Source organism: Larus michahellis, chromosome 3, assembly GCF_964199755.1.
Source record: "Larus michahellis chromosome 3, bLarMic1.1, whole genome shotgun sequence".
NCBI classification, from domain to species: domain Eukaryota; kingdom Metazoa; phylum Chordata; class Aves; order Charadriiformes; family Laridae; genus Larus; species Larus michahellis.
In genome coordinates this window covers 129,918,313-129,944,809 of record NC_133898.1, presented here as the reverse complement: position 1 = coordinate 129,944,809, position 26,497 = coordinate 129,918,313, and the positions used below count along the sequence as shown (strand labels likewise).

The 26,497-nt window shown below is 43.8% G+C and overlaps 1 protein-coding gene across 6 annotated transcripts in view; it reads left to right on the top strand.

Annotated features, from left to right (window-relative positions):
- EXTL3 (exostosin like glycosyltransferase 3) overlaps window positions 1-26,497 on the top strand; it is a 171,575-nt gene that overhangs the window by 26,370 nt on the left and 118,708 nt on the right. For 5 of the 6 annotated variants that reach the window (XM_074582143.1, XM_074582144.1, XM_074582146.1 and 2 more), the window contains exon 2: window positions 21,784-21,850. The exons of the other annotated variant lie outside the window; for it this stretch is intronic. The gene's annotated coding sequence lies outside the window, so the exon portion shown is untranslated. The remainder of the gene's footprint in view (window positions 1-21,783; window positions 21,851-26,497) is intronic. 6 annotated transcript variants of the gene reach the window in all.

The following is a 26,497-nucleotide window of genomic DNA, read 5'->3' as shown; positions in this document are numbered from 1 at the left end:
TTAAAATGATATTAAGGATCCACAAGGATGGATCCTTAGATCTAGATATGCTGTTTGGTTACTGTATGTGTTAAAATCCAAACATTGAGAGTCTCAGTGGATAATTTTTGATCTCTTGTTGCTTGTGCATGTGCCTGATAAATTCTGTGTGTCGATATCCTGATATGATAGCTTGGCTTTAAAATTTCTGGGTTTCTGTGCTGCAAGTCTAACATCTGTATGAAGAAGATTAAGTAACTTTGTTTCCTGAAAGGGGTGTCGTGTGCAGGTGATTATCTTACAGATATTTCTGTTTTCATGGAGAAATCTATTTATGTGAGATGTCAAAGTCTAAAACAGATGTTATAAATATATTTTGATCGGTGTTTCTATTATATTTAAGATAGTAAGGTTCTTGGAGTGTGTTTTGCACATTGTCGGGTTTTATCAAGTAATGAGTAATCTTAAGCTAGTTCCTATGCAGAAGTAGTATCAGAAATGAACCACAGTCTGATTATGTGGTGACGAGGACAGAGACATATTCTCCCCTTGACAACTCCCTTAACTTCACGTACCATCGGAGAGTCCAGTTGTTACATGCAGCTTTATCTGTATTCACTCACGGCTTTGAGATGCCTCCTCTTTCCGGTTTTTCATTCCAGAAACACGAGTTTGCATCGGTTCAGCTCAGTGTTAAGAGATTCTGGAGCAAGGGTAATTGACTGTCTTCATTTGAGCACAGTACAGCCAAAATCTTCTGGCAGCTTAACTGTGGTACAGACAGTTCTTGAACTTCTTGATGTCTTGTTGCAGAAGGGCAGTCCAAAATAGTTTTCTGAAATTCTCTTGATTTTTCAAGTGTAGACTGTTAGCTCTGATGTTTGTTTGCATATGAGGATGGATTTTGGCAGTTGTCAGAGCAAAAGCAGCAAATACACAAAACAAGAAAAACATGATTGTTGAATTGCCTTAACTTAGGCTGTTTCTCAACAATATATGGCAAAATTGGAGGGTTGTTTGTGTGCTGTTAAGATGGGATGGGAAAGATCATCATGATCTTCTCTTGAATATTTGTAGTGTGTATCTCTAGGACTGTTCAGATGAGGAGTTGAATGTTGTTGATGCATTCCCAGTGCTTGCTTGCTTATGTGGAGCCAGTGCCCATCCTGACTCTGCTTTCCATTATGGCTATGTCTTGAAATGCTGTGGTACCATCATCTTAAGATTTTAGAGTTTGTCTCTTTCCTTCTTGCTGTGTGTATTTCTTCTTTTTTTCCTTTCAGTCTCTGCTGCCTGATTTTTCTCCATGCTGTTTGACTCCTGCCACCTCTCCCAGTTGCCTTGCGTGTTTTCCCAGGGCGTTCCTCCCCCTGCCCACAATAGTGATTTCACCGGGGTAGGAAATGCAGCTAACCACATATGCTAGCTGTTTGAAGCCAAGATCACAGCAGTCAAATGTGAATTGGTTCCTAGTCCAGAGGTAATTTTTCTGCTTTGGAAACCCCACAAAAACGCAGAACTGGAAGGGACCTCCTGCTCATTGGATCCTGTCTCCTCATCAGCAGATAGGTTTTCCCTGTGCTTGTTGTCTCACTTTGCTACCTGTGAGCTCTGCTAAACACCCCTTTTTGGGGGATAGGAACAGACTGAACATTTTGAAGCCGTTCCTAACTCTGGGATTTTAACCCAGCATGGAATTCTTGCTATTACTGTAATGAATGAATCCTAACCCAGGCTGGGATTCCTATGTCTTAACCACCCAGCAGGCAAATATGTGGGGATTTTGCTTCCTTGTGAAAAAGGCAAGTGATACTCATAGGCATATTTAGATATGCGCCATTTCAGTACAGACAGGCATATCTCTGCTAGTATGTGGTTAGGCAGTAGGGGAAGCATTCACGTGGGATTTGGGGGACACAGCTGTGGCTTCCAGTTGTCTCATAACCTGTGCTCACACAAGCGCTGCTTGCTGGGCTAAAGCTAGCGTGAGTATGCTTGTAGTTCTGTGGTTGGAATTTAGACTTATCCTCAAAAGCAAAGAGCCCATAGTTTTCTTCTCAGAGAATACTTGAAAGTACTGTTTACTGGGGATTGTCGTGGTTGAGTTTGGCTTCTGCAGCTTAGACTGCTGTTTGTCACATGCAAATGATGTTGGTGGATGTTGCCTGAGAAGAGGTGCAAAACCAATTTGAGGTTTTGGGGTTTGTTAGGAAGGATAAAGACAGAAGCATGTACCGCTCCGTGGCTTACAGCTAATCGATCCCTGGATTGCCTGGGCGTAGGAAGCCTTGAGCGCTGGCCGACCAGGTAAATTGATGTTATTACGCAGCAGTTGCAGGGCCAGTTTTGAAGTGCAAATTGAAATCCCATTTTTGTGAAATCATTGCTATTAGTTAATTGATGTCTCTTACCGGCAAGAGCAGTTTAGAGGACTGACTAATCTATTGCAAATGGATTTGAAAGGACATTTTGTAGCTTCTGCCTGGACTTGCTGGACACTGCTTACAAGACCATAGCAATTTTTAAGCAAGTTCCAGTATATTTTTTTTTTTAAATTTAGTATTTTCTGAGAAAGTTTACAGTACCCAGTCTTTCCTACAAGAAGTGCATAGGTGTGCTGTGCTCCCTCTGCTGGCATCTGCCCCTGCTAACTCATGGTGAGTGGACATCGGTTTCTCAGGGCTATGTTAACATAACCAATAACACTACAAAGTGACCTGTCCCTCGTTGATGAAAGCAAATGCAATTCAGAAAATCAAGACTTATAAATCAAGCCAATTAATCTTTTGTTTGTTGGGGTGATGGTGGAGGGACACGACCCTAAAACTCCAAACCAACAGATTATCTGTAGCCACTAATGGATGTGAAGGAGTTTTTTTAAGACGTGTGTTTTATTGAGTCTCAGAATTTCTGCCCTTGCAGTCAGTTTCTTAAATGGTTGGGATCTCGCTGCCTGGAGTTGGGGGTGTGTGTTTTCTCAGCCTATCCCCTGCCCTCCCCCTTGCCCGTGAATTTTGGTGCCTCAAGAGAGCGTGTCACTTTTCTAATGCAAATGGCTGCCTGAGAATAGTATCAGAACATAGGATTAACACATGAATGTTAAGAAACCTTCTCAAGTTTCTTCTAATACAAAATGCTAATAACATTTCCCACTGCACAAGTAACATTTTTATTTCCTTTTTTATGTACAGTTTCCAGCTGGGTAGCCTTTTATCTGTCTTGTTTCATAAAATGCTTTCTTTTATGATTCAAAATACTTGCAGGTGTCGTCTTATCTGACTTTCTTCTTAGGGATAGTGGCAGTGCAGGTAGCCTGAGGTTTGTTTCCATTCCTGTTGCGTTTTGGTATGAGTGCTGCTGTGCTAAAGTGTATGTTCTGACATCTGACTCTGTAGGATGAGCTTTCTTACTGTTTTGTGCCAGCCCTTCGGTGTCACATGAAAGGACTGTGGAGCTATGTAGCCATCTCAAATCTATACCAGTATATTGGTCATCTATGAATTCATTTGAAAGTGAACAGCAAAACGTCATAGAGCAGAAAATAAATTGTTCTATATGTGTGTTGCCTTTCTTAGGGGACACTTAGTGACAGGTTTAGTACTTTCTAACTCCAGTCAAATAGGTGATGTCAAGTTTGGCAACTTAATGTGGAAATTGGGTCCTCTGCTTATATAAAGGCAGCACAATTAAAAACAGTCAACACCCTCTGTTACACTGTCCCATCAACACATTTCAATTTTCAATGTGAAGATAACCTTCTCTTTTCCTCATCCCATATGTACCCCACCTTGTGAGTCCAGATCTCAATGTGATGGAATTAAGCACGTCACTGAATGTGGGAAAGACTTCTTTTTCTTTTCCTCCCTTGATCAAATGCCTCCGCATCATATGTAATGCAGGAGCGCATTGGGATGAAATTTGTACATGTCTTTTAGCGTTTCTATTACAGGCACGAGGAAGTAATTATACTTCAGGTCTGCTCTGTGTAGGCACTTAGTGGGAAGCGGTGTGTTCTGGATTGTGTTGGTGTTGAGTGGAGTATGCGCTTTGGAGTACTGCTGACATGCAGATGATGCCTGGAAAAGGTTGGCATGAAAGCGTCAGAGCTTGTGACAAGAGGAGCTGCCAAACAAGTGGGGAGCCTCGGAGTTGAGAGCAGAGCCTAAATATATAGAGCAATGGTGTGAGCCTCTTTCTAAGGGGTCTGTAAAGTCTAAGCAAAGCAGTCCTGAATTTGCTATCGGGAGCCTTTCTGTCTGCAGGGAAACTTGTAAGGGTCTGGAAATAAAATAGGTTGGAAACCTTTGGAATAAGTGGAGCAGTGACATCAAAGCCGTGATGTGTAACCAGCAGGTGGGCAGAAGACAGGACAGTATGATCCCGGTTTCCTCATTTAGAGGTAATTTGCTGGCTAGAGATAACATGTGATATAGGAGCCCATTGACTCCCAGAAATGCGTTGTACATCTAATAATATATGTCAGTGAATAGGTTAGCATCATTCTCAGATTATTAATAAAGATAGCAGTCCCATAGCTAATGGGAAGGAAAAAAAACAACAACCCATGCATTGTTTAGGTAAGATATTTCTTTCCTTAGGCATCTCTCCTGGGAAGACCTTGGTACTTGTAAATGAGTCTGCCGCCTACCTTGTGTACCTTCATTTTAATGTGGGGATTAAGGAGGAGCCAGCTATCGGAAAACCATCCAGAGATGGATGCATTGGAAAGTTGCCACTAATTACTGTGGCGTCTGACAATTAGCTGTTGTTAAGCCTTTTCTTGCAAGTTCTCAAGCGTGCATCAGGAAACAAAAACAAGGACCTGGAGAAAGGCAAGAGCTGTCCTTGTAATGATCTTGTATTAAAAAAAAAAAAAAAAGTTCTGGGTGGTTGGTATTTCGTTGATCTTTCTAAAAGCAGAACATGAGTTGATTCTGACGTGGTTCCTTTCTAGCGAAGCAGGCAGGATTTGATGCACCCAGAAGCTCTTTGGTTTTTTGCTGTTGGGTTCTTTCGTAGTCTGCAATCTTCTTATGCCTCTTACCTATAAAACAGGTTTGAGGCTACCTTACTTGATGGGAATGCAGTGAATCAGTAACAGCTGCAACGTGTTATTGTTGATGTTAATCTTAGAATTCTTAACAAAAAATAGGATTTAATGAAAATAACAAGAAAAATATTCAAAGAAATCTTGCAGTTGTTTTCTTGCATTTGCCTCCAGGGTCTTCTGACTTTGTTTTCACTTTGTGGCAGTGATGAATAGCACCAAGCCTTTTGCAAGTGTCTCAAGGGTGTAGTTAGTTAGGAGTAACGATTGAGCTGGAGCTGGCAGGTATCTCAAGGCTTTTGTACAGAAGCTAATTTGCCCCCAGCCCCTCAGGAAATCAGACCTGTTCTTTCTCTGGAAATGACTATTACATTGCCAGGACAATGATGATTTTGATTAGAAAGGCCAAGCAACACAATTATTTCTTCCTTGTCAAAGGAGTGTTGGGGAATGAGGTGTTTTTGCGTCAGTTGAATGCCTCTTACTGAGCTCGCGTTTCAGACAGTGTTACTCAAGCAGCAAGGCCCAGAGCATCTTCCAGAGTAGTTTATACAAGTACGACCCAGGCTTTGCACCGACTTGCGTCTCTGTATAATTCTGTTGACTTGGAAGGAGTGACATGTAATCTCTAGACAGATCTCAAGTCTGTTTTAATATGCATCTCTGATCTATAATACATGCGATCCTTTTGGTTACCACTGAAAGCAGCTATATCTGGGACAGAAAGTGGCAGCTGTTTGACAAATGTAATAGAGTAGGTATTATAAAAAGAACCAAAATGAATTTCTTCTTCTTAAAACTGATTAGAGCAAAAGCAGCATTGCCAGTGTTTCTTGCGAGCTTAGTGCTGCTTTGCAGGGGTGTCTTACTTGGACACTTTGCTGTCCCTGTACCTATTCTTAGCCTGTTTACCAAAAGCTGTTGTGTGCATATTGAGGGAGCGCTGTGTTAACTCCTACTGTGTACAGTCTATTTGTGTGTTTATGTGGAGCCTTTTGGGGAGGGAGGGGATTATACCTGAGCTCTACTGTCATCTTCCCCTGCTTCTGTGCTTTATAAACCTTTAGGAAATAGAAGTTAAAGTTTCCATAGTATCTGAGTGTATTGCAGTGCTTCTGTGGTGTAGGGGAGTACTGCCTGGTACTTCTTCACACTGACCTTTGCATTTGGGATTCGTGACATGGTTGAACTGATTCCATAGCCATTTGCTGGAAGGGGTGGCCTTGGTCTCTTTCCCTCTCTCGGCTCTACAGTCCCTGTCACTTATATGGTGCCTCGGCGATGTGATTCAGTTTGATAACCCAACAGCAAACTGCTTGTGGGTGTTTTGGCAGGAGGTGAGGGGTTCCCTTCGTAGTAGGATTTGAGGGGGGGGTGGTTGCTAGGTACACCTTCCCCCCTTTTCTTACAGTTAATTTACTGTCTTAGTGATCCTGCATTAGGTTATTCCTGTCTTGAGTCCAACCTGGGTCTCCCAAGATGTCAATTATGAGCATTGTCAGTGCCCGAGGAGGAAACGCGCTCACTTGGCAGGGAGAATCTCTGTATTTTGATATTTTTATCCAGCTCTGGTAGTGTGAATTTTGCTGCCCCAAGGCTGTGAGGGATAAATGTCCGGCAGGAGCTGGCCTGTTTCTGTTGCTCAAAAGGCAAAGCGAGAGGCAGAGAAGCGAAAGCCGGGCTTGCTGCTTCTTTGCTGCTGGAGGGGATGGTTGGGATGGGTACCTGCTGCTTAGGGAGGGCAATATGCTTGGCCCCTGTGACACAGCTGCTGCGCCATATCAGAGGTCTGCCCCAGCGCTCTTTTATCTTTATTGCAAATCTAGAGTCTGCTCAGGACCAACGAGGGTAATTTAATGAAGCTGGGAGACTTGTTATAAATGAAGGCGCTGAATGGACAAGAATGGTTCACTGTTGTATATGACTGTGAAGGTCACTAGAATAGGATGCTCATTTTTCAGTTCCTGCATGCTGCTGGGTGAGACCGAGGTTTGTGCTGACACACACAGTTCCTGTTAATGGGGACTGGAGTTGCATTGAAAGAAGAAAATGCCCCGTTTTGAAGGCTGCTTGGCAGTGAGACAACTGGAAAGACATGTGGTATTGGTAGAAATCTTTCTAGACTTTGGCGCTTCTTTTTATTCTGAAGCCTTCTTACTATGACTTCTGCTCTTCTGTTATGAGAAGTGAAATTAATAATCTCCCTTATTTCCCATACATGGGAAGGAATGTCTTCATTCTGGCCCAAGTTTAACTGCAGATGAGATCTGTTTTGGGAACTGTGTTATGCAAACGCAGAGGGAAAGGAAGAGGAAACAAACAGTTGTGTAGCCTACTGACTTTGAAATGCGGTTTTAATGGTTCCTTGGTATTCATATAATTATTTAACTGGCTGTGTGATCCTTGGAATTATTACCCTTTCCAAGTAATAACTAGAGCAGTAGATATCTTGTTAAATTGAAAAAAAAGAATAGGCATATGGTGTTTTCAGTATTGCACTTTAGTAATTGTTTGCAGTGACCTTTTGGAATCTCAGAGAGAAAATTTGTTTGCTTGACTTTCTCCCAGATCAGCTCCTGGCTATCTTGATATAGAGCAGAATTGAGTTGTTTTGGTTTTTTTAATTACATTCTGACAGCAAAGCCTATTCTTCTGTGTGCTCTACAGTTCTGTCTTTTTTAAAGGTTAAGCTGTCTTTAACAGGACTTCTACAGATGTATTTTTCTGAAACTTTTGGGGGCTTTTGTGTTTGGGTTTTTCTTGATCAAGAATTGCTTCTCCTTGCTCTTATTTCAAAATAATGCCTTTTTTATTATTTTTTTTTAAATCTAAGGATAAAATTCTCACTGTATTTTGGAATGTCTAGAGGCGCGATGATGAAAGGGCTGTGATTTGTTGTTGGATTTGGTTTGGGTTTTTTGTTTGGTTTTTAGTTGGTTGGAGTTCTTTCTTTTGTTTGTTTTAGCTTAACAGGTTTTAATGTGATTAGGTCATAGAACCATAGCAGGTTTAAGGAAAAAAAATCCTTTCTTTTTTTAACAGAGTTTAAGCAAAAGTCTTGTGAAATCTTGTTCCTCGATGTCATTGGATTGTGGTCACAGCCCACTGTGGGTTTGGTGTGTAGGAAAATGTTGAACGTGTGAGAGTGCCTCGCTCCACACAAACTGTGTGTCTGTGTGAAATCTGCTCTTCTCGGGGGTGAGACCAATGGTTCCTCCTTTTGCCCTTTTGAAATGTCTCTTCTGGCATTCTTCCTCTTTCTTCTCTAAAATCTGACAACTCCTGAGATCGAAGGGTCGGAAAAACAGATTGTGTGAAATCTCTCAGATCAACTCGGTGTTCAAGTATGAGTTTTCACATGAGAGCCCGTTGCACCATGTGTTTTCCAAAGCTGTACTTGGAGAGGCTGTGAGAGCCTGGTCCTTCAAACACACCAAAGAAAGCTCTGTGAAACAAGCATGAAAGAGCAGGTGCTGCAAAATTAGGGTTCTGCCAAGTTTCTCAAAACAAAATTGCACTGATGGAGATCCGTGTCTCTCAAGGGAAACTAAGTCTCCAAAATGAGTGTCCAAGCTGGAAAGAGAACAGGCACCAAAAATATCTCCAGTAGTTCAGTTTGCAGCTGGTCTTTCCCTGCCTCTCAGACTGGTCCATTAAGGCAGTGTGGTATCTAGGAGGACTGAAGTGCTGGAGTTACTTGCATAGATGACAGAAATGAGTGGAGGAATCAAATGGGACCCAACCACATGTCTCCTTAGATCAACATTGAATTGGAGCTGGGTGAGCAGAAGCATGTGTGATTTCAGCTCCCTAATCAGTCTGGGTTTTGCACATCATAACTTGAGAAAGAGGGCTTTTCATCCTTGAATCTGAATAGGCAAACCTGAGGGGCACTCTGTATTTCCTGCTAAATTCCAGATAAGATCTTCTACTGTTTGAACTTGCAAAGCAGTTTAGGTGTGTGCTTCCCTGCTTGCAGGGCTCCTGCAAAGAGTTTGATCCACCCCTTCATTTTGTTGAGTCTGTTAGGAATGAATGATGTACCTCAAGCTGTGAACACAAGAATGGTTTAGCTTTAAAAAAACAAAAAAAAAATTAAAAAAATACCCCGCAAACAGATGATGTAATGCGCAAGCTTCATGTTTAAACAGTAGCTAATTTGCCAGGGGATAAACCGGAGTTAGATCTGCCAGGCTTTCTAATTCCCAGATTCAGCAGAGCTTTGTTCTTTGTACTTTCAAATGCAGGATACGTGTGTCCAGTGCTGTCGGTGTGATTTCCTTCAGCTTCTGTAGCTAAAGAGTTTGTCCAGGGGCAAGAGAAAATGTTGCTATAAACCTTTTGTTGCTAGAAACCTTGATGTATATCTCTTTGGTTTTAAGTTCTACTTGGTGACCGAATTTAAAAAAACAACAAAACCATCTCGTTGGTGAGCTGCAGCACTGCAAAATGGAGTTTCTTCTGAATTTTGGTCTTGCGTTTTTGCAGGCACTTGTTTCGCCAAACGTGGTGAGCTCCCTGCAAGGTCCCAGCGACAGTGCTGGGTGCGAAGCTCCACACTCTGCAGCTCATTTGGGCTGCATATGGGCTGTTTACGTGGTGTTTGGACTCTCCTCTCCCAGATGGTTATGTACAAAACAAGGAATACTTAGTTTTCATGCATGTAGCTTTGTTTTTTAGGAGCAGCTTTCTCTGCTGGTGGCAGCTCTGACTCGTGTAATATTTCCTAAATGCTGACAGGAGGGGACTTACTGTGGTTGGTTTTGTAAGAGGGAGGTTTGTATCGCCACTTACCCCCCCCTCACCTTCGCCCCTCCCCCAGGATGCTGTGATTGTTAGGATTTTTCACTGACCTATTCCTTTAATCTTCAATTTTGGCACCATTTGCCAGGGCTTGTGTAAGCAAAGAGCTTTGCCAACTCGCAGAATGAACCAGCACATGCAACGGGGTTAGAGAGATCCAGAAGCTTTAGAATCATAGAATCTTCATGGTTGGAAGGGACCTTTGAGATCATCGAGTCCAACCATACACACACCAAAAAAAACCAAAACAAAACAAACCAAAAAAACCCCCAACCAACCAAAAAAGAAACAAACAAAACCAAAAAAAAACCTCCATAACCAAACAACCTACAATCTCTGTCACTAGAGCATGCCCTGAAGTGCCACATCTAGACATTTCCTAAATACCTCCAGGGATGGTGACTCAGCACCTCCCTGGGCAGGCTGTTCCAGTGCCTGACCACTCTTTCAGTAAAGTAATTCCTCCTGATATCTAACCTAAACCTCCCCTGCCGCAGCTTCAGACCATTTCCTCTGGTCCTGTCATTATTCCCCTGGGAGAAGAGGCCAACCCCCACCTCTCTGCACCCTCCTTTCAGGGAGTTGTAGAGGGCAATGAGGTCTCCCCTCAGCCTCCTCTTCTCCAAGCTAAACATGCCCAGCTCCCTCAGCCTCTCCTCGTATGCCCTGGTCTCCAGACCCCTCACCAGCCTGGTAGCTCTCCTCTGGACACGCTCCAGCACCTCAATGTCCCTCTTGTACAGAGGGGCCCAGACCTGAACACAGCACTCGAGGTGAGGCCTCACCAGTGCCAAGTACAGAGGCACTGTAATGTCCGCCTGTGATGATGGAGGAGGGAAGAAGATGCTATCATGAGAAACTGAAGTGGCAATTAAAGGAATTGCTTCTATCTTCTCTAGCTTTTTATATTGAAAAGGGAAAAATGTCAGTCTTCTAACTTGGAGCAACTTCCTATGAAAGGTGACACAATATGGGGCGAACCTGTTTCTTTGTGATGTCATTAACCAACTTGGCATGCTGGGTGCTTTCAGCAGTTTTCCTTCTTTTAAACAGTGCTGGCAAAAAACTGCGAGAGCGAGTTGCGCTGACGCTGCGCTTGGTCTGGAGATGTTGCGCTGGAAAACAGTCACTTTGGGAGAGATGACATCTGTGAGGAGACATTGCTGACTCACAGCGTTGATATCTGCTGGGATGTGCTTGTTTTAAACAACTGGATTTCAGAAGCTTATAAAAATTGTAGAAGGGGGTGGGAAGCTGAGAGACTGTCCTGCAATTGATGGTTTCTTATTTTTTTCCATGGTTTCTGTCAAAAACCAAGAGTAAGGTTAGTGGGCCAGTTGCAGTTTATGGTGAAGTTGTGCTTGGTCTGTTCTGTTTATTATTATTTTATTCTTCACACACTGCTTGCTGACTTGACTTCCTCCTCTTTGGCATTATTTTCACATAAATCCTTTTCCTCAGAATTTCCTTGTTCTTTGCCAGCTGTGGCGCAGCTGTGAAGATACCAGAAAACACTGACTGCTCTTAAGAACTGCTCAGAGGTTCGTGGTTTTGCAATGGAGACTGGATTTAGCTGGAGCCCCTTGTACGGGCTGAACTGCCCTGTAGCTAGCAGTGGTGGGGATGTGTTGAGAAATTGTGGACTGGTCCAGACAACAGGCCTTTTGTTTGATTGCCTTAGCAACCCTGCCTCTCTGAAAGACGAGATGTTCTCCCTCGCGCGTAGTGTTGTTCACAGGAAGGCTGGTTGTTTCTGATGAGGCAGGCCTGGCTTGGAGGACTGATCTTAGGATGCACCGGTCCTTCTATTCCCTCAATCCCTTTTTTTTGACAACAGGAGGTCTCCAGCCAAAAGTTGTCAGTGATTATCTAGTGTCCGTCCCCCAAAATCCCAAGCTGTCTGTCATCCTTTGTTATATCTGCTCCTGTGGGCACAATGCTCTGAATTTAAATAAATTGTAGTCCTTGCTAAATATCTGTCAAATATTGACTTAGTCTGTGGTGTGAGCTGACTAAGCTGAAATTAATGGTGTAATTCTGGCTTGTTTGGCACGTGTGTATAGGCAATTTCATTGCAGATGGTAGAGGAAATTAAGATCTTACCTTGATTCCATCTCAAGGGGACGAAAGAGAAGCCTTGGGCAGTATAATGGCAGTAAGGAAAGACTTGGCAGAGACGTCGGGGGGAGTGTTTGTAGAGATGTTATTTGAGGGTGATAAAAACTCTTCCTAATGAGTGAGGTCATAAGACAAAATTGAGGAGTTGTTGTTAATTGTGTGCTATTACAGACGTCTTGAAATGATCTCCTGCGTTCTGGTCCATTGCCATACCCCTGGGATAATTTTTCTTAATCGGTTGAAAATGAGATCCAAAAAACTGAGACAATCTGGCTGGCTGAGGTTTCAGCGTAGATCAGCAGATGCAGTGCTGGTATCTGCTGGCTTCATGTGTTCTGTGGAAGCTTTACCCTCTCTGGAGATAAGGGTATCTAGAAAGAGACTGTGGCATCTCCTTTCCTTGGGTTGAGCAGGTGTGGACAACTCCACGTCTTTTTGAGATGCTACTGTAAAATGACAAAGCGCTGACACCCCCAAGCAGGCAAAGAAATAGAGATGCAAAGAGGCGTCTGAAATCCTACGCGTTATCCAAATGAGCTGATGGCACAACTGGAGCTACAACACGCAACTTCCCTTGTATTTCAGAGCTACCGTGCAGCCTGACCTTCAAACTCCTGGGAAGCTTGTGGGTTTCTGAGGTTATCTTTCCAGGGGTTTGTTGCTGGCATAAATTAATCTTGGGATTCAAAACAATAAAGATGCAGCTTCAGGACCAGTCCTGCTTGAGTGACTGCAGGGATCTCACTGCTGGTAAGGTGAATCTGGTGGACCCTTATGTAAATGGTGAGCTTGTGAGTTGTTTTTTTTAGACACCTTTCTTTCTCTTCACCCCTCTAGCTTTTTGCTGCAGTTTTGGTGCAGGCAGTAAGATCTCCATTGTGGCTTTCAGCTTCATGGGAGCTTTATGCCTACAATTGATCGGTTCCTAGCTGATCTTCAGTAGCTCAGAGAGCAAATGTAATGCAGTAAATTCATTATATGCTAAAATATTTATCATATTACTGTAAAGGTCATTGTCGGTAATGAAGGCTCGGTAGAATACAGTCCTGAATCTTCCCAAAGGTGGTGTCTGTCATGACTCTTTTGAGAGCAGTGTCCCTTAAAGTACGTGGAATAACTTATCCTTGGCACATGCTTTTGAGGTACGTGCTTGGATCCTTCATAGGTCAATAAATAGCTGTTATACCACAGCTGAAAGTTAACAGCTGTATTTGGTTTTGTTATGTGTAATCTCACAGGCAGGCATGAAGGCTAGAGCAGGAAAGGGGTCTTGTACTTTTTTGACTTGATTGAAGTAATTTGCAGAGTTTTATAATAAAATCTCTGTGATCTTATTTCTATTAAGATTATAGTAAGCTAGAATTGTTATTAATGCAGAAGGGCATTTTTGCTCCTACGTGTGTAGGAGTGAATTACTTGTTGCATAACATGATTTGGAAAGATAGCAATGAAAAGGCTTCTCAGCAATGAGGTGGGCTCTGTTTTGCCTTCCCCTGAACCATAAAATGAAGTATCATTTGGCAAATGGATTCGGGAACCTCTCAAACCATTTTCACAGGTGCATGAGCGGTGGTGCGTGACTGTTCCCTGTTGGGGGGAATGGTGTAGGATATGTGACTGACCTATTTGTTGGTACTTCTAGCATCTGGCTAGAATTAGTTGTTCAGCTAGTTGATACCCAATTCCTTCTTAAATGGTATGTCTTTAAGCAACAGTTAGATGATTGGATGTTGAGGAGCACTTTGGAGTCTGGCCTTGCAAATACAGCTTGTTAATTGAAGCTACGCTCGCTGTCAAGGCTGCCTTTTTAAGTTCTGCTGTCTGTCCTCCTAACGATATTCCGGTCTCTCGGGCTTCTCATTGACTGCAGATGAGGTGCTGACTGCAGTCTGCCTCTGATCCTCACTTCGTTAGACGGGGACTGTGGTTCGTCTGCCAAGCAACGGCTGCTAGCATGCACATTTGTCACCTGTGGCCACTCCTCTTGCTGTGATGGGCTCTTTCCTCGTCGCACCGAGAGTTTTGCTAATTGGAAGTGAGCACTGAAGGGGCCCTGTTTATTGTTCGGTGTCACGAGTAAGCTCTTTGCCTGAGTGTGCATTTCAGGCAGCTGTGTGAGGTTCAACAGCTTTGTCTGTCATGATCAGACAGATCTCTAGATAATCTAGCAAATCTCTTGATTATGAGGGTGGAAAATAATATGCTTTGATTTACAGATGTTGCTGCACAAAAAGTGCGGCTGTGAATTCTCTGGCAATATCTGGGTGTGTTTGGCATCCTCGGTTTCTGAGTACATCCTTCTGAACATATCCTGAATTTCTGCATACTTTTCTGGACAGAGTATGCAGTTGCTTGCACATATAACATGGACAGTCGTTTTACAGACAAGCAGGTTATTACTAATTTTTCAGTAGAATTTTAAGCCAAGTTGAGGGATTACATTGGGTCAAGAGTCCTTGATGTTTATGGTAAAAAAGACAAAGGATGATAGAGGCTATTGCCCTATGTGTAATTTTACAGGCAGGGTTGAAAAAGGGAAGGAGATGAAGCATATTTTGAATTAAATGTTCTAAACACCTCTCCTTCTCTCCCTCAGGAAGTTGTAGACAAACTTGAAACCATTTTTCAGTGTCTATCAGCAGTGGAAGGGAGAAAGGAGATGCGTCAGGCACGTGTATCTCAAATCTGCAGCTTGTGGTGGCTGTTGAGGGGGCACCAGCAGCAGGAGTGATGCAGGTAATTCTGAAGGGTGTTGAAGTATTTTCTCCCTTTGGACACATAAGCTTTCCTGGTTATAGACTGACGGACAGATATGCAGAAGATCAGGAAATGCTTTCACAACTCCTTGAATTTGTGGTAAGCTGGAAAAAAAAGAAGTCCTGTGGTCTCTCTCTCCTGGCTGTGCGGTATACGGAAATATATGGAAAGTGAGCAGATTGAATCTAAGTTTTCTTCTTGTTTGCGAGGTTAGTTGTAACCTCGGTTTGCTGTGGAGCCACACCGTGCTTTTGCTGGGACAGGGAAGAAGAGGGATGATGGGAGGGTAGAAATACTCTGGTTTTGGTTTGAAGAACTAATGAATTTATGGTGATAGCTGCTTTGCTATCTAAGGTGAGGGCAGCATTCGATGGGAGACATTTTGGTTAGGACTCTTGTACAGATGTAGCTGTCTACGAAGTTCTGGGGTTTTTGTTTTGTTTTCTTTCTCTGAGGTCCACTTTGTAGTCAGCGGAGAAGAACAACCATTTCTGTAGCACATTCGTCTTGTCCTAAGTAGGCATCTTGAACCAATCAAGTTTTCTGTGCCCCAGAAGTGCCTGCTGCTTTAGCTAGCCGTAGAGAGAGCCAGACCAGCTAGTTCATGTGCGGTGGTAATCTGTTGTGGCGAACCGCGCCACCTTATTGAATGAGAAGTGGCTTATGCAAGGCCATCCCTTGGGTGATGGGCAGTTTTGGAGACTGTACAAACTCCTCGTATTTGCAGCTTCTTCCTTTTCGGAAGAAGGAAGAGCTGATGTGGTCGCTGGATCTGATTATACCACGTGGTAGTGGATCTGAGGTTTGAAGCATGTTTCTGGCCATTTTAGTGACAGTCATTGTGTAATGGCTCAAATGTGAGTCAAGAAAGTTGAAGTGCTTTGTTACAGTGTCCTGACCCTGAAAAGATTGGCCAGCTTGTCAGCTGTGATCCATCCACAAGGGAACGGTCCAGCTAGATGGGGTGATATCCTGGTAGCAAGCTTGGAGGGATCTTACTTCATTAGCGAAGGAGGGAATGAGATAGTGCAAAGGATCTTTAACCACTGATTTTTGTATCTCTGATCAGATGTGCATTGGTGGAGGAAATCACACTGAAAACGACCACAGGGCTTTTTGTTTTAACTCTCTAACTTGAGCCTAGATCATACAAAGCAAACCGTCTGAGCCCGTGAAGGGGGTTTTGTGGAGGAATAAGGCTTATTGTCAGCTGCGGTGTTCAGACCCTTGGGAAATTGTGACCATTGTCTGGGCTATTATTGCTTAATAAAAGCTTTGCATTTCCTCATTCAGGGTCTTGAAAATCTGGTTCTGTGCTTTTAAAAATAACTCAGCGTGAGCCACGATTGGGAGCATTCACAGAGGAAATTCTTCAGCCTTTTAAAACAAAGTGAAGGGAGGGGAAAAAAAGCCCTCCTTAAAGTGCTTTTACTTGTCCGTGTAGACTGAATGTGTCCGAGCTGTGCTTCCGCTATCTGGAGGAAGCACATAGGGGTGAGAGCCTGGTTCTGCTGCTGAAGGTTTGTTTGCCTGCAGCCTTCAAGGATTTGGGGTCCAGCGTTATCCCAGCTGGGGAACCTGGGCTGGACGCACTGAACGCATCCTCTTGGGATGGAGGGGATGGCGCACCTCTTGTGGATGAGTGTCTCTGGACAGGTGAGTGGACTGGCATCCACTGGTGGGGTTGATGGGTTTTGTGCTTGATGCATAAGGCGGGAAGATGGTTTTCTTTCTGCTTTTCAGCAGACTGAAACTCGGTCACACGCTGAAGGATGTGCAGTGTTGGGGGGCACCTGCTACTGCAGGCTGTGTGCGGGCTTTGGGGTGCTGCCTCTGTGCAGATGAGTGACTATTGGGAGGGGGAGAAACGGAGCCAACATGTAGCCTCGCCACTGTTGGGATGCTGGGCAACGGGTTTGGGGTTTCTTTTTTTTTTTTTTTTTTTGAACCAGCCGGCGCTGGGCTGGGAAAGGGGCAGAGGAGGGGGTGCTATGGGCGCTGAAGCTGGTTCATCTGTAGTTTTTGCTCTCCTCGACTTCTGCTGTGAGGTTGTAGCGCTGCACAGAAGCCCCTGAACTATTTTGTAAATCCAGTTATGGGGGCTTTTTTCTTTCCATAATGTGTGTCCTTGGGTTTATTTTCCTTCTCATATGGAAATAATTATATTGCTTGTTTCTCGTATTCTGGCTTTGACTCTGAAGAGGAATGTTTTCAGGTTTTTTGTGTTGTGGTGGTTTGTTTTGTGGTGGTTTTTTTTTTTTTTTTCCTTCTACAGCAAGGGCAGTTTCTGCTGTTAAAATATTCTGGACAGCAGTTGCTGCCCACGTACAGCACAGAAATGTGTGTTTAGTGGTTGTGCGGCATGCTTGGGCTGGGTGTGCCACCTTGTTTTCTTCAGTGCAAGTGTCCACGTATATCATTGGCCATAATTTATCAGTGCTATTAAGCTGGGGAGATATCATTTACATTAGTAAATTGTGGTTTGTGCAGGCTGCAATTGTATACATTGACTCTTGATTTTGAAATAAGATTTCTCTTGCGGCTGAGCATTTCTTACAGGGTAGAGGCCACGGCGTGAGGAGGGAGCTCACTGGGTTGACACTGGGCTACAGCGGTGCCATAGAAAACACTTAGTAGTGAAGAGGCTGATGGCTGGGATATCAGCTCAGTTTTACCACTGAGATAGGTAATGAATTTAGGCAGAAGATGCCTCTTCCATGCCTCAGTTTCTCCACTGGAAAATGAATACAGCATGACTTGCCTTTTGACTGCATTGGACAGCTTGCAAACTCTTCAAACTCTGTGTAATGAAGTCAGAAAACGGACAAATAGGAGCATTGGAGAAATACCTTAACTGCAAGGTGTGGTGAGATCCTGGTGCGAGAAAAGCCTGACGTTGGTGTTTTCCACGCTGGGCTCCAGCAAGCGCCGAGATGCCTTAGATACGTACGGTATGCTGTGAAGTTCAGTGTTAGTTGGTCCTTTTGCCTACAGGCAGTGCTGGGAGCAGTTCTTTTCCATAGAACAAAGGGTTGGAAGGGTTTGTGAGTATGTCTGCGTGTTCATTAGGAGCAAGCAGGAGTTACTTTCTCTCCCTCTTACTGTCTTCTGTTGTATCTGTGAGATGCACAGGTGTATGCAATGCAAGAGAATGGGGAGAAGAGAGCCCTGCAGTAGCTAAATCCTGTCACACCTTTGTGTGGATTGGTATTACTTCAGATTTTCTAGGTCATGTGCACCATTAAAATGATTTCCATGCCTGTGTTTGGAGAATCTGCTGTGCCTATTTTCGTTTATATCCATGTGACTGATCCAGGGCCATATGTTAAGAATATAACCGCTTTTTTTTCTCTTTTTAAACTGTTGGTGTCTAAATATATCTAATAAAAATGCAGACTGGAGCTTTTTAATGAGGTGATAAGTCATTCCTGCCTCTCTTCTTTTTAAGACAAAACCACCTCACACACTGGGTTCTTTTTGTATGGACTTCTGCTTTGCATTTCTACACATTCATCATAGCATGAAGCTTCCCACAAAAGGCGGTTAAGAAAAGGCTGCTGAACAGCCCGTTTTGGCGTGCATAAACCTGGACTCTTGCAAAGGGAAAACCCTGAGCTTTAGCGGGGGAAGCCACAGGCTGTGTGTGATGATAGAAAGTGTTTTGGGGAAAAATAAAAAAATATAGTGCTGAGTAACTTTAGCATGGTCTTGAATTGTACAGCTAAGAACAGGAGCCGTTAGGAAGCAATTTGCAAGGGGAAATATTTCCAATTTTGTTCCTTCCCTTGGCAAAATAGCAAAATTCAAGTGATTATTGGAAGTTTCTGCAACCTGAAGAAAAATCTTTTTTTATTGCTGGCCCCGAACTTCTTGGTTAAGCTGGCGTTGGAGGTCGTGCACAGCAGTGTGCGTGTGGTGGCTGGGCTGCATGTGGCACTGCCGGGTGCCGTTGTATGGATACGCTGCTTGTGATTTGGAACCTGTGGTTCTGGGAGGAAATAGCTTTGCTCCAGGAGCAGCTCTGGTTTGCGAGCAACATTGCTGCACACGCTGCTGCAGCAAATGTACCGTGGTTGTGGTTTGACAGCTGAAGTCAGGCTAGGACTGCTAACTCAGATTACGCTTGCACATGGTGGCTGGGTGTGAAATCCTGGGTGGCTGAGTGGCACCGTCACTGACGCACCGCCGCGCGGTTGCACAACGTGTTTTCTGGAGCAGCAGAGTCGTCTCCCTGCGTTGCCGTGCCTGAACGCTTGTTTGCGTCCCAGCGCTGCTGCTTCTGCCAGGACATCTGTTCACGGGCTTGTACTCTAAACTGCATCACTGAAATGTCCAATTTGGGGGAAAAAGAAAAGATGTGTTTGTTTTGGAAGGGCGGCTGCTTCTTTTTCACCGCTTACAGGTTGATCCTGCATGTGATCAGTGTGGTGACAAGCTCCAAGTTGGGGCCTCCATCTCCTTTTGCTAAAGAAGACCCACCATGTGGCTATACACCAAGACTTTCTTCATGAGACTTATAGAGGAAGATGAGGAGAGGGAGCTTTAGCAATTCCAAGTTGTGATAGTGGATTGAATATAATATATGTATATAAAACAATATATCTGTGAGTAATTGTTCAACCATGAAGTATGTCAGAACAGCTGATAAAAGTCGATGAGTCCTCCAAAGTGCCGGCCCATGCAGAAGTTTCTTTGAGAAGGTAGTCTGGGTTGTGTTTTTTAATTTAATGACCTCTTCAGATGGGCAGTCAAACCCTACTGATGAGATTTAGCAGGGCCTTGCATAATAAGAGGTGCTTTATTTATAGGCTGCACATTCACTCATAGACATTGGGCACAATGATAAATTATTTAGCTATAGATATCCCAAGAAGTGAGCCAGGTGCCTGCTGGGCTGCCTTGTCTCTCTGCTTCCCAGCTTTGCATGTCCTTTCGCTGGCTAATTCACAAAATCCAGCCGTTTGCAGAAGTGGTCTCTCGGTTATTAATGTTAATTAGCGAGGTTCTGCTCTATGACTATTCCTGTAGTATGCGCTTTCAAAACATACAAAGTGCTAAGCCCTTCACCCGTGTAATGAGCGTGTATATAGCTGTGTTGTTAATTAGCTGCTTCCCTCCAAGGACCTGCGCCCCTCTTGGGAATGGTAGTTTTGGTGTTTATAGCTGCTTGTGGTAGTTAGAACAAGCCCCCTCTGAGACTCACTTGCAGACTTGTGCTGGAGTCAAGTTGTGAGATTTTTGGGCTTTGTTTTAATCACTAGTCTCTCCTCCATGCATTCTACGTACCGAATGTTCTACGTGCAGTTTGTAATATTAGTTATTTTTAGATTTGCCATTAGTACCTTGTTTTAATCAGTGCCGACAAAGCACCTGACTTGATACACGCTCTGGGTAGGGGCCAGGATTTAAGTGTTCTTCAAAAAAGCTTTTATGCTACAAGAATGGTGCTCCTCGTGCTGACAAGTTTTCTATCTCTGCCTTCTAATAACCATCCTGTGATACCGCGACCTTCCTCCAACTTGCACAAACAACTCTGTTCCAAGGAGAAATTTTCCCCTGAAAAATGTGGAAGTGCCATTTGTTCTGCAAAGACCAACTGGGGCTTTATTATTGCTCTGATTTAATATCCTTGCTGATGGGATGCTCCCGTTGCGGGTGTAACATTTCTGAGAGGTATCTTCTCTGTACAACTTGGTTGAAAAATTTCCTTCACCGCGTTTTAATACCAAGGGCAATAGAATGGAAGAAGATGATTTGCTGTATAGGTAACTAATATGGTAAATAATAGGTAAATAAAATGGGAACCAAGTTATACTTTAATTTTTATATATGTTCAGGATGAAAAAGCAACGTGAGATCAGCAGGCTTTTCCAGAAGAGGAGGGTTGTTCTCGAATATGTATGCTTTGTCCCTAGTTTTACGTTTTCAGTATCATCCAGAAAACTCTTGGTTTTGCCGTTTGATTATAATTTGCATTTAGATTGGCTGCCTGAAGGGGAGTCGCTTGCAAGGGGAGATGGGGCTATATGGCTCGAGTCTCTCGCAGATCTGGCTGAAAGTAATGGCATTTACATAAAAACCATTAGCTCTGTTATTGATAAACATGAAAAGCATCCATTTCATTTAATTTTCTGATGAGGAGTCTTTAATATAAGCATACAATAGCACTGCAGTAGTAACATTCCTGCCCCCCATCCCTCCTTACTGACTTCTTGTTGTTTTAAGGGCAAGTTTTGATTGGGATTTTGTTGGTGGGGAGCTGTGGAGTTATTTCTGTTCCGATTCGCTGAAGTAGCCGGTTGTCATGCTACGTTGTAGGGAATTATTTAATGCTCATCTTAAGAGGTGTCTCTATTAATTGAACGGGGATTTAATGTCTCCCTGAAGCATAATTGGTCTGTGTGTGATGTATACTAACATGTATGTCTAGCAACGGGTTTTCCTTTTGTCTGCATCCCAGCGCCATTCTGTGGGTAATCTTTTGCTTAATCAAAATGGGTTTAAGCAGAAGTTCAGTGGCTCCTTATTAAGCGGATAAAGTGTGTTGAAACAACAAATCTATTAAAGGAACTTCTTTGGTGCATGCTAGATCACATGCTGTGTAACCCTTCAGGACTCTGTCTTGATAAAGTAGTTTTTGTGGCCAGTGAGGAAAAACTTGTTCTCTTGGGTGATGCTGTTGACCACATGTGTGATGGTGCATTGGTGATCAGCACATGTGAAAAAGAGCTGTGATTCACTGTCTCTATAGTAACTGCTTTTGTGTAGCTATTGCTGCTACTCTCCTATATAAATGTTGTGCTTTACTCTTGCGTTGGATCAGATCTGATCTTCTTCTGCCTCCAGAGGCAGTCGGTGCCATAGTTGTTTTCAAACATGGCAGCATTTGCTTAAGAGACTTTGCTGTGAGCTTTGCAAGCTCTTTCTGTTCCTGACCTCGGTGATGTGGGGGTGTGTCTGTGTCTGTTTTGCATTACTTACCTGGCTTACTTCTTGATTTTAAAAAAAAAAAAAAAATAAGAAATTCAATTTTTTGTTATCACTTTGTCTGTATTTACAACTTTTTTCCTCTCTAATAGGCTCCAGACAAATGAGTAGAGAGTTTGGTACAGAAGATTCCAGCTTTTCAGTTGATCACCTTATACAGTGAGTACCTTAACATTTCAAGAATAAGTTTTTTTTTCTCTAGTGCCTAATGTTGACTTAAAATTGACTTCACGGGGGAGCAGCGTTAAGTCTGCATGCTTGGACAATGTTGTCCTAGAAATACAAGCTCCCTTGGCTTAACTTGTGTTTTGGGAGAAGTGGATGTTGATGGCTCCGGCTCCTTTTATATGAAGTGATAAATTTTATTCATATCCCACTTCCAGTAGTGTGCGCGTTTCAGCAGAGCAGAGAATTGATGCAGTTATGTCTTGTACCCGCTCAAGGCTGTGGGGAATGAAGACTAAAGGTGTTGCCACATAATTTAGCAATGTGTCACGCACGGCTTCCTGTGCTGCAGAGCAGAGGAGAGCTCTAGGGTCAGGAGAGCAAAGGTTCACCTCCGCTTTTCCAGCCTTGTTGGAGGTGTTGAACTTGGCAAGGAGGGCGGGTAAGGGACCTGCCACGGCACATGTAGGGGTTGCTCATAAAGGCGTGCTGTGAAATCAGGCAAACGAGGTTTGGCTTGACTTGCGGGCTGGAAAGGGTAAGAAAAAAAGAACTGGAAAATGTTGCCCAGTTCATGGTAAGGATGGCAGTTTTTTTTCTGAAAGTAGAGAAGCAAATTGTTATTTCATGGGGAATTTTTACACATTAAAATACCTTGCATGCATGCTAATGGGCTGTAGTAACAAGCCCATGCTTTATGAGGTGTCCACAAATATTTTTAAACTGGCTACTGTGAAGCACTTTAGAATCATAGGATCATTTAGGTTGGAAAAGACCCTTGGGATCATCGAGTCCAACCATCAACCCCACTCTACAAAGTTCTCCCCTACACCACATCCCCCAACACCACATCTAAACGAGTCTTAAACACATTCAGGGATGGTGACTCCACCACCTCCCTGGGCAGCCTATTCCAGGGTCTGACCACTCTTTCTGGGAAGAACTTTTTCCTAATGTCCAGCCTAAACCTACCCTGCTGCAGCTTGAAGCCATTCCCTCTTGTTCTATCGCTAATTACCTGGGAGAAGAGACCGGCACCAACCTCTCTACAATGGCCTTTCAAGTAGTTGTAGAGTGATGAGGTCTCCCCTCAGCCTCCTCTTCCTCAAACTAAACAGTCCCAGCTCCTTCAATCGCTCCTCATAAGATTTATTTAGCTAGTAAGTACTGGTTCCTTGGAATGTCTTGGTCCATCTGGTGCAGTAGCGTAGCTGGACTGAAATAGTTAAGTGCCTAATAGGTAACTGCAGGCATGGGGAAGCCGGGAGGACACTGCTGCTGGGTGCAAAATGCAGGCGCAGCCACAGCAGGTGAGTGTGGGAGCTGTGCTGATTGACTGAGACCACTGCACAATTAAGTTTATTGCAGCAGTCCTAGCAGGCGACTCCCCTAAGGATAATGTGGGATGATGAATTTTAAAACTGAAGGTGTTCGTTAACAAAAGACAAGGAAGAAATAATGTGCTTTGAGACTGGATTGTGTCATCAGGTTGGTTTAAATACATACTGGGAGCAGGGCAGAAAATTCCTGTACTTCTGTGCAAGAAGGAGAAAAAGAGGCTTGCTTATTTGTAGCTTCTTAACTTCTCCTATATCTGACCAGTACAGCGTGACATGCAGGATGTCCTTGGTTCAGATGTTCTATTCCTACTTACTAGATCATTGATTTAGCTTGTTATACTTCTGGATTCAGAGCAGTCTTTTTACCCTACTTTTGTCGTGTGCCAAACACAGGGGAGACTCTCTTCTCTGCTGGTACAGAGCTGTACAGAGCTGTAACTAATGCGACGGTGAAGAATAAAACTGGATGTAGTGGAGAGGTCATGTGAAGAACAAAAGATGCTGTTATTGACCAATGGTGCCATCGTGCCATGGTCTTAATCGACAGATCTAATCCCAACGTATGTTTAGAGTCAGATCTGCTGACTTCAGTAGCTAAAATAAGTCGATACCATTGAATTCTCTTTCTCCTTGCATATCTTAAGTAGAACATAGTAAGTTGCAGTCTGACAGCTGTGCAATCGGCAGAAGGCCACAGGGCTGCATAGGCTTCCCCGAGGGCATCATTTGGCCTGCAGAACATCTATTACAGCGGGTGTCATGTGCAGCAGGCTCAGCATTGACCTTCAGAAGCTGTTATGCATTTGTGGGCCTGATGGCTGGAAGAACAAACGTAGGAGACAAGGATTTCAGGTTTGGAGTCCTTTTGTAGGGCAGAAGACTGTGATTAAAGCAAGATGACTGCATGTATGAATTGAGGTCAGTAGGAGATAGCTGAGCAACGGGCTGTTCTTGGCAGAGAGCTGGAATAGAAGGGATGCTAGAAACACAGTCTACAATTGCCAAATTGGAACAGAATGGGAAAATAACCTGTTTCAAGGGAGTCCTTAACAAGTCATTCTTATGCAAGATTGTCTCCGTGGCACTAAATATCTAAATAACTGGCCTGCAACTGGAATATAAAAATGTTTTCAGGAGACTCGTCTTCAAGCACCACCTGAGGCTTCCTGGCTTGGCAGCAAAGCTAAGTGTTGTGGGGAGGTCATATTAGAGGTCTCTTCCTACGAGGATGTGGCATCATCTGTATGAACGTGAGCGTAGGTCTGATGCTTCCTGTGCAAGCACCGGGCTTAGCTGTGTATGTGCTTGTGTGGTCTTTGTCTGCTAACAACTGCAATTAAGGCTAAGCAAGAGCAGTTAGTTTGGTATTGCAAAGAGGATTTGTCCTGCCTACAGTCCTCCCGAGGAGCAATGGGCAGGGAGGGACATGAATTCCTGCTTCTTGCTGCTGCTGTTTGCAGAAGATGCAATAGACTCTTGCCTGCTTCATTAAAAACTCAGAACATGGCAAACACCTGAGCTGTGGGAGGCCAGAGGACTGTCCTGTCTTCATCAGTGGCCGGTAGAAACAGCCTTCATCTTGCATCAATTTATTTAGCTCTTATTTGAACCCACATGGGCTTTTGGCCTCTGTTCTGTTACCAGGCATTTCAAAGTTTAACTATAACTTTGCATACCTCCTTTTGGTAACTGACCTGCTGCCAACTAGTTTACTGTAATAAGCTCCTGTTTAGGGAATTGTTGTTCGCATGTTTTCCAGTTCCACACTGGTTTGGCTTCTGTAGATCCCTACCGTGTCCCCTGTCAGAGGTCTCTTTCCCAAATGAAAACATCCTAATTAATTTAACTGTCCTTACAGAAGATGCTCTGTGTCTTTGATCTTCAGTACTCTTCTGTCCTGTTTCTTTTTGACATTAACTTTTGGTTATGGTGCACATCTGTGTTTTTTTTTCTCCTCTTGAATGTTCTTAATCCTACTTATTAGAAGCTTGAAAGAACCATTAGGTTTCTGAGGGCCTGTCCTTTTGCTTCAGTTCTGTGTATTTATAACCCTGGAAAAGAAACTAGGAATTTTGTACGCTCCATGTAATAATAAGCCATAGACTTATTTTTTTTTCTAAAAAGCAGAAGTTTGTGTGTCTACTCTAAAGACTCTATCAGAAAAGCTATGAAGAAACCTGATACGTTCTAGTGCACTGAGTCACTAGAACAATATAGTATTAAACAAGGAGCCCTGGCAGAGATTGTGTGGCTTTGTGCTAAAGCTGTCAGCCAGGATGTGGGATGTATCTTTGTATCCTGCCGCAGATTCATGAAACTAAATGGCTGATGGTGTGTACTGCGTCTTATAAATGGGGACAAGAAACACTCTGGATGTTAAACCTTCTCCTCTCCATTGGTTAAGAGGGGAAATGATATCATCAGCAAGTTTGCAGATGACACGAAGCTAAGCAGGAGTGTTGATCTACATGAGGATAGGGAGGCTCCACAGAGAGACTTGGATAGATTGGACCGATGGGCCAATGCTAACGGTATGAGCTTCAACAAGGCCAAGTGCCGGGTCCTGCACTTGGGCCACAACAACCCCATGCATCGCTCCGGGCTTGGGGCAGTGTGGCTGGAGAGCTGCCCGGCAGAAAAGGACCTGGGGGTTCTAATCGACAAGCGGCTGAACATGAGCCAGCAGTGTGCCCAGGTGGCCAAGAGGGCCAATGGCATCCTGGCTTGTATTAGAAATAGTGTGACCAGCAGAAGGAGGGGGGTGATTGTCCCCCTGTACTCAGCACTGGTGAAGCCACACCTTGAGTATTGTGTCCAGTTCTGGGCACCTCAACACGAGAGAGATATCGAGGTGCTGGAGCGAGGGCAGAGGAGGGCAACGGAGCTGGTGAAGGGCCTGGAGAATAAATCTGATGAGGAGCCATTGAAGGAGTTGGGACTGTTTAGTTTGAGGAAGAGGAGGCTGAGGGGAGACCTCATCACTCTCTACAACTACTTGAAAGGCCATTGTAGAGAGGTTGGTGCTGGTCTCTTCTCACAGGTAATTAGCGATAGAACAAGAGGGAACGGCTTCAAGCTGCAATAGGGTAGGTTTCAGCTGGACATTAGGAAAAAGTTCTTCCCAGAAAGAGTGGTCAGACCCTGGAATAGGCTGCCCAGGGAGGTGGTGGAGTCACCATCCCCGAATGTGTTTAAGACTCGTTTAGATGTGGTGTTAAGGGATATGGTGTAGGGGAGAACTTTGTAGAGTGGGGTTGATGGTTGGACTCAATGATCCCAAGGGTCTTTTCCAACCTAAATG